The 7,941-nt window shown below is 39.2% G+C and overlaps 1 pseudogene; it reads right to left on the bottom strand.

The window, feature by feature from the left end:
• Positions 1-1,283: 1,283 nt before the first annotated feature.
• LOC102892876 lies at positions 1,284-1,675 on the bottom strand (annotated as a pseudogene).
• Positions 1,676-7,941: the final 6,266 nt, after the last annotated feature.

Below are 7,941 nucleotides of genomic sequence, written 5' to 3'. Positions count from 1 at the left end.
CAATCTGTATATATGGATTATTTGGTATTTATTGAAGCTTCCTTTGTTCTATGAGAATTTAAAATGAATACTCTGTGGGTTTATGTTCAATATATATATCTATTATATCAGTGCTGTCCAATAGAAATATAATGGAAGCCACATATATAATTTTATATATTTTCTAGCAATCATATTAAAGTAAAAATACACAGATGAAATTAATTATATATTTTATTTAAATCAGTATATCCAAAATAGCATAATTTCTACATATAATCAATATGAAAGTATTAATGAGATATATTTTTTTCCTAAAAAAGTTAAGTAATAGAAATCTAGGTTGAATTTTACATTTAGTGTGCATCTCAATATAAATACTAAATTCACATCAGATACACTCGATCTATATTTAGATTTCATCTTACAATTAAAATAATAGATTCACATACCCAATTTGTTCCAGAGACACTTAAAAGTTTCCCAATACCTGAATCAGGTACAGTAGCCCCCTATTATTCACAGTTTCACTTTTTGCAGTTTCAGTTCCCACAGTCAGCCACAGTCTAAAAATACTTAATACTATTAAGCACTTGAAAGGTTGTGGCTATTAATCACTTCTAAGATTGCTGGCTCAAACTGAGATGTGCTGTGATTATAAAATACACACTAGATTTTGATGATTTTATATGCAAGAAAGTAAAAATATTATTAATATTTTTATTTCGGTTACATGCTAATATGTTTGAATATATTAAATAAAATAGTAAAATTAATTTTGTCTATTTCTTTTTAAGATTAATTATATTTTAGAGTTTGACTCTAAATTTCTCTATATCTATCACTCTATATTTATCAAATTCACTCTATATTTACCAAATATTATTTTTTAGTATCATTAACAAATATTATTTGTTCAATTAAAAGAAAATAACGTCAAACTTTTTTAGTGCAAACTGTACTTGGAACGCTTGCTTTGTTAGTCTGGTGATAATTTTTGTGGCGGCAAAATGATTTCTGCTATTAAAGGTATAACTTGTTAACTTTCCCCATTGAGACTGCACTCAAAACCCAACATTTCAAAACTGCTTAACATAAACAAAAATACTAGAAATAAAAAATCATAGTGAAAAATGTCCTTGGTTCTTTTTACTTTCATGAGAAAAGACAGCAGTGGTCACAGGGTCATGATTCGATCCGTGGCTTTACAGGCAGACTCCGTGGTCCCCGACGCGGCGTGGGTCCCCTCTGTCCTGGCAGCACAGGGACAGAGGCCACAGCACAGCACACTCGGCGGGCGGCGTTCAAAGGATCACACAGCAATTACTCTCCCCCATTTTCTCCCGATTCCTCTGACCGTGAAAGTTTGGCTCCAGCAGCATTTCACTGGCCACCAAATGCATCACTGTTGTTTTACCAAAAGGAAGTTTTAATGCTCCTAATGTGACATTTCCATGTAGAAACCATCCTTGATAAATAAGGCGTGGAATGTTTGGACTGTTGACCTGCTCTTCTTCCCAGTCCATTGGCGGGTTGTCATACACGTGCTTTGCAATGTCTAAGGCAGAATCATTAGGAGAAAACAGGAACTCTTTTGTCTTCCTGCTTACCAAGATGAGGTGCAAATTTATCATATCCGCCGGGACATTACTGGACATCTTGCTGATGGAGACAGACCCAGATGTTCACGCCAAAAAAAAAAGGAAAAAAAATGACAAAGAACATGTCATTTGCAAAGGCTTCTTAGAAACCTATGGTGATACTCAAGTTATTTCAAAAAAAAAAAAATTGTACCCATTCAATGGCTTATTCACTTGGGAAAAGGTACTGACCACATTCTATGAGCTAGACACTGCTTCTAAAATTCACCATTTCTTTGCAATTGTAAGGTTATTTTTGTGAGCAGAGATAGCCGGTAAGCAATAAAAATAAGAAATAGTGAATTTTAGTGCACGCTCAAAGCCAATGAGTGCTATGGAAATAAAAAAAGAGGGAATGAAGGAGGTATGGGCAAATGGACTACCACTGTAAATTGGGTGTTTTCATTAAGACATTGATATTGAAGCAACAACATGGAAGAGGTGAGGCTGTAAACCATACTGGGAAGAGATCATTCCAGATGGACTAGAGGCTGGTGGTACTAGAGCAGATGAAGGGGTGAGGGGAAAATGATCTCAGTAGGATAGTGGAGCTGAGCATATAGGAATTTTTACTTTAATCTCAGTGAGATTGGAATGTCATTGGTAAATGTGGAAGTTGGGTGTGACTTAAATCACCTTACATTTTTAGAGGATGACTGCCTGCTTTATTGAAAATAGACTGTAGACAGGCAAGGGCAAAAACAAAGGAGCCATTGAGGATGTTCCTGTAATAACGCAGGAACAAGGTAATGGTGGAGCACATTGGAAATACTGGGGGTAGTAGGCAGTGGCAGAATTCTATATGTACTTTTGAGGTTGCACTAACAGGATATCTTGATGCATTGATTATGTGAGGTATAAAAAAAAGAGTCAAGGATGCCCAGCTTTTGACCTAAGCACCTGGAAGGATATAACTATTGAACACCCACTTTTTGTACCAGACAGAATATGCATGAAATATGGAAATCTAAATGCCTCCTGAGCTGAAGGAGACCAAGCAAAGTGGCAAGAAAGACACATGTATATGAAAACACACAGCACTTCGTATGATAATACCAGTGTGAAGACAGAGAAAGACCTCTCTAATGTGTCTGTCAGGGGCAGGCAACGGAAGTTTCAACTAGGTTATTTGAGGATGTATAAAAATTCATCAGATCAAAAGAACTAAAAAGGCGTTGTAAGGTCAAGAAATAGCATGTGCAATGCCCAATGTTAACAAAGAAGGTAAGTTATTTGGACACTTTCAAGTAGACCATGAATGGTGGGTGACCTGTGGGAGGAAGCTCATTGTGAAAAGAGAATCAGAATGGGGCCTGCCCACGACAATGTGTGCACAGCTAAGGAGCTTGGACCTTTTGCAGGCAGTGGTAAGCAATCATATTTCTAGGTAGAACAGTACATGGTCAATTTGTGTTTTTAAAGGATAAGTCATATAACTATGAATAATTGACTGGAGAATGAATAAATTAAAAATATATAGAGGAGTTAGGAAGCTATTAAAATTTCTCAAGGTTTTGCTGACAATTGAGAGTAAAGGAAGGACTGATTGAAAAGATTTTTGGGTTTGATTCATAGGAATTGGTGACCAACTGAAAGATAGGCTTTCCTATATGGAAGAAAGAGAATAAAAACAATCCTCTGGTTTTTGGTTTGGGAGCTGTTGGGATATTGTCATTAATCAAGATGGGAAAAACAGAAGGGAGAGAAACGTGTTTCAAGTATGCAAAGTTTCTTCATTTGGGTTCCCCAAAAACTAATTCTGAAAGAAGGATTCATTTGTAAGTAGTATATTTGGAAGGTCACTTTGTGAAAACATTGTAGGTAAGTGGGGAAACAAGATGGAGAAAGGAAGGCACAAACGTAGAATTGTACAGGTTATTGTTGGGGTTGGGGAGCAATGTTGTCACCCCTGCTGGGACCTCTGAGAGAAACAAAGAACATGCATCAGAATTGTTCCACCTAGGGAGCTGGGCATGTATTCACAAATTATCAAGGAGCCATTGATTCCTGACTTCCTCTGATTCAGGAGGCCTAAGAAAGCCTTCAGGAAGAAAGAAAGGTGTCCCCCAGGAGGAAGCTCTTGGTATCTTGTGCAGGTCATTGGAAACCCAAGTGTCAAGGGGATACACGTGGGACACTGACAACATCACCTAAAAGGTGCCAGTTGAAACATATCTGCATGTGGAAATGCCACTATAGACACAAAAATCACAAATATGAAGTTCTAAAGAGAAGTCAGGCAGGAGACAGTTCTTTGGGGACTCCAATATATTTGGTTTATATTAGCATAAGCCTTTTCAAAGTGGTTCCTTTTCCAAATATCCCTTCCAATGAAGAGAGCTTCATTTGTAAGAGTTATTAGTATGTGCCTCCTTTACCTCTCCCCAGCAGCAGCAACCAGGGTAAGGCTGGATTGAACTTGTGTGTCAACTCTCTACCCTTGATAAAATTCCACTCTATTGGACTAGAAGCCATGGGATTTTATTCCTGCCTCTTCTGAGAGGAATATTTTTCTAAAATTTCATTTCTTAAAAGCCATTTCACTCTATTAAATAAATGGGTGTTCCAGTGATTGAGTCTAGCTTTCTAAAGAGTAAACATAAATTATCATGGACCAGTGTTATGAGTATTTCTAAATTTGAGCTGGCATCTTAGCTTTAAAAGAAAAGCTACAGGCTCTATTATGAGAGTGGGGGGACAAAGAAAATTGGGAAACTCCTATGTCTTTTGTGGCAGGACCAGCAAGATAGGAGAAGGCTTACAAATGGAGTACTGAGTGGAGGTAAGCACTCCTATATGTTTCCATTTGGGCCTTCTTTGTCCAGCCCTACTGATCAGCTGCTGCCCTGTACAGAAGCTTTCAAAGTATTTTAGGCATACACATTAAACTACCAGTCTGTGTCCATAAGCTTTCATATGACTAAGAACTATCTTCTAAAGATTATGAATAGAGCCTTGGAACTATCTTTAAATCAAATTTCATCTCTGTCCCGTTCATAGTGAGCCCTTGCATGGATTATTTGGCCTTTCAAAGTCTCAATTTTCTCATCTGTGCAATGGTAATTAGACTCACTTCACAATTTTTTCAGGATTGGGTGGGATAGAGAATAAGAAACTGCCGTGAATGCTGAAAAGCTTTCAATAGTATTAAAGATTTGGTCTAGAATGACTCACTGTTATCACATCTCTGGATAATTCTTAACCTTCTTGTTGGTTTAGTTGTAGTACATAGATAATAGCCTGAAGGCCTGCAGTATGAAAGGCAAACATCCACCTCTGGGGTCCCTTAGCACATGGCTCAGGGTAACTCAGACACTAGAGGTCCCACTGGATTCTGTCTTTCAACATAAGCACTGGCCCATAGAGAGACCTCAAGTTCTAGATCCATTTGGACTTCTCACAACCGTATGATCTTAGGTGGGTTATTTCATCTCCCTGTATGTGGAAAATATATGAATTGAACATAACTCCTCAACCTCAATGCTTCCACGACCTGCACTTAAGACTTGGGCCTTGACTAACCCATATTCCCATTACTCTAGTTGACCAAGAAACAGATGTGATGGAAGATTCATGAGCCATTATCTTTCTAATGAGTGCTGAGTGCCCATCCTTAGAAGCATTCCAGTTTTCTCAACAGATGACTCTAAGACTCTCACCTCCAACATTCCCCTTTTAGGCTCTCTAGTTTGGGCTCTCCTGGGTAGGCTTTGAAGAGGTTAGAAGAAACAAGCACCCTATGGGGATGCCATGTCCCAATCTCAACAGGAGATCCTTTAAATTAAGCTAGAGTCAGCTTCATTTTCATTTTAGGGTGATAATCTGTTCCAGACTGATAATCAAAGAAAATGGGTTAAGAATTCAACATTTCCATTCAATTCACATCCTCGAGGGCAAGTACTGTGCTGGACACTGGAAGGAAGGAATGAAGTTGAACACTGTTAAAGAAAGCATGTTTTAAAAATAAATATTATTTAGGATATGGCTAACAGATGCACACTCCCTATATATGTCTCTTTTTTTAATCATTCTACCTTCAATTTTAAGACATATTTCCTCTAACCCACCTCCCACCTTGGCCCAGGAGAGCATATGCCATGTAGAATGATGGTGATTCTGTCAAGCACGATGAGTCAGGGACATATGGTGTCCTTAAGCTCTCTGTTTACTCTTGTACCTGGGTAGATTAGTCAGCCAGAGGCACAGAATAAGCCTGAATGCCATCTGGCTATTCCCTGGTACAGACCGAAGGTGACAGGTCAGCCCTACATACCTTGATAGCTAGGTGAGGGCTTGAACTATTCAAAGTGGAAACTTTAAGCTGCAGCACTGAACAAAAGGCAAGGCTCCTGTTGCACACAGGACTGTCCTGTCAGACAGTCCTTTCTCTCTAAACATGGGGAGCACTGCATTCTGGATAAAGAAGACTGGCCTTGAGTGGTTTGGGATCTGGTTTATTCAGGGATCCCATATGAACCTCTTCCTGTCTCTAAGACACTAGGTAGCTACTATCACTCCTTCCCCTGCTGTTCTGCAGGCCTCAGGAGTTGATGTAAGAGGTGTAGGTATTCTGCATTTAAAGCTGGTACTTCATCAGTGGAAAGATTCTAGACTTTGGCCTTGTGTCTGCCTGCTTTTAAGCTCTGGTTTTGAGATCTTGGGTAACTTTTTTAACCTCCCTAAGTCTCCCTTTCTTCTTCTGTTGGATGACAATCCTCACAAGGCTGTTGCCTAGGATAAATTTATCTAAGATAATCTGTATAAAGCACCTGGACTTAGAAGGAGTGCAATAAAAGTTAGTGCCCTTCCCCCCTCACTGGGTTATCTGATTATAGTCCTCTCTGCCAGAGATTCCTTGGTGAACAGAAAGCTATTATGTAATTTGCCTGTAATCTTCATGATGAAATAAAATTCTCATCAAATTCCCCTTTTAGGCTCTCCAGTAGTGTTAATGTCTTATTGGCATGTCTAGGCCACAAAAATAATGATGCAATGAAATAAAGTTGAAGTTAATGGCTGAAGGAAGAGATTAGCAGATCACAGTGTGAAGAGAGATAGATTGGCACTTAGGGGGCCTGAACCCTTCTCCATGAAGAGTAAAATTGCACCCAACTCTCTGGGGAGGTGCTGGGATTTGTGGGCCTCCAAGATATATGCTTTGGGCAAAACTCTCTCCAGTGTCCAGCATCCCAGGTTTACTTCTCTCTAATCCATCAGAAATGATCGTGCTTCCCTGCCCACCAGCCCCAGAAAGAGCCCCACTCAGCAATAGATTTCATAACCAATTATATTTGGGGAGGTTTTCATTGTTAATCTTAGGACAAAATATTAAGTTATAAGTTACAAAGTTCCAAATTATAGAGGCATCTCCACTAGATTTCTACTGGATCATTGAGTTTTGTTATAGAATTTGTATTTGTTTCTGAGAAGAGGTATGTCTTAAAAAAATAAAAATCTTCTGCTTGGAATACTGTCCCATTGGCAGCCATCGGTGGATGGTTCATGCAAGCTCCTAGGTGATCATGCAAGCTCCTCGGTGCTATTTCTACCACAGAACTTCCCCAGCCCTGTTATGAGGAAATTGTGACAACATCTGGCCAACTTCAGAGAAATCAATGAGGGCTAAAGGGTAGACTTTGTCGCCCATGGTATTCCAATGAATATTTTCAGGCTTAAGGAACTGACTGTCTAAAAATCAAATTCATTGATTTTTCCAAAGGGCAAGCAGATGGCCCCATTAAAAAAGGTCTTGATGGATTTCCAACACTCACTCTTTATTCCTTATGTTGAACAACTGCTCTTCTGGAGGCTGAAAAGAAAAATAAAATAAAACCATAAGGTTGGCTACTGTAGAATACGCAGATGGCAGAGGGTATTTTTCTGTAGAAAAAGCTGACCAGTTATAGAAAGCCAAACTTTGTGCCCTGAGTTCAGCCATCTCTGTGAGCTCCCATTCCTAGTGGACCTTCTGGCTCTGACTTGTGGCATGTGTTTCCATACTATAAACGTTTGTTGTGACCAGGATTGCTCTGTCTAAGCAAAATGAGAGTGGTCTCAATGTTCAAAATGACAACAAAGCTGGAGGAGTGCCACGTTGCATAAGCACAGCCTTTTCTTACATGTGCAAAGTGGGAACAATGAACAGGTGCAAAAAGACAGGGCTTGAGTCAAGAGGAGTGGGTTCCAGCCCTGGCCAGATAGCTTTTGAGATGAGTTGATCTCTTTTGAGATGGTCACGCCACTTAATCTTTCTGCTGCTCATTTTTTCATCCATAGAATGGAAAAATGATGACCATGTTGGCAGTGGGCTCAGTGCATGTTA

The sequence above is a fragment of the Pteropus alecto genome, unplaced genomic scaffold, assembly GCF_000325575.1.
Source record: "Pteropus alecto unplaced genomic scaffold, ASM32557v1 scaffold45, whole genome shotgun sequence".
Lineage (NCBI taxonomy): Eukaryota > Metazoa > Chordata > Mammalia > Chiroptera > Pteropodidae > Pteropus > Pteropus alecto.
Note: the sequence above shows the minus strand (reverse complement) of the source record. Positions and strands in the feature narration are given on the sequence as shown.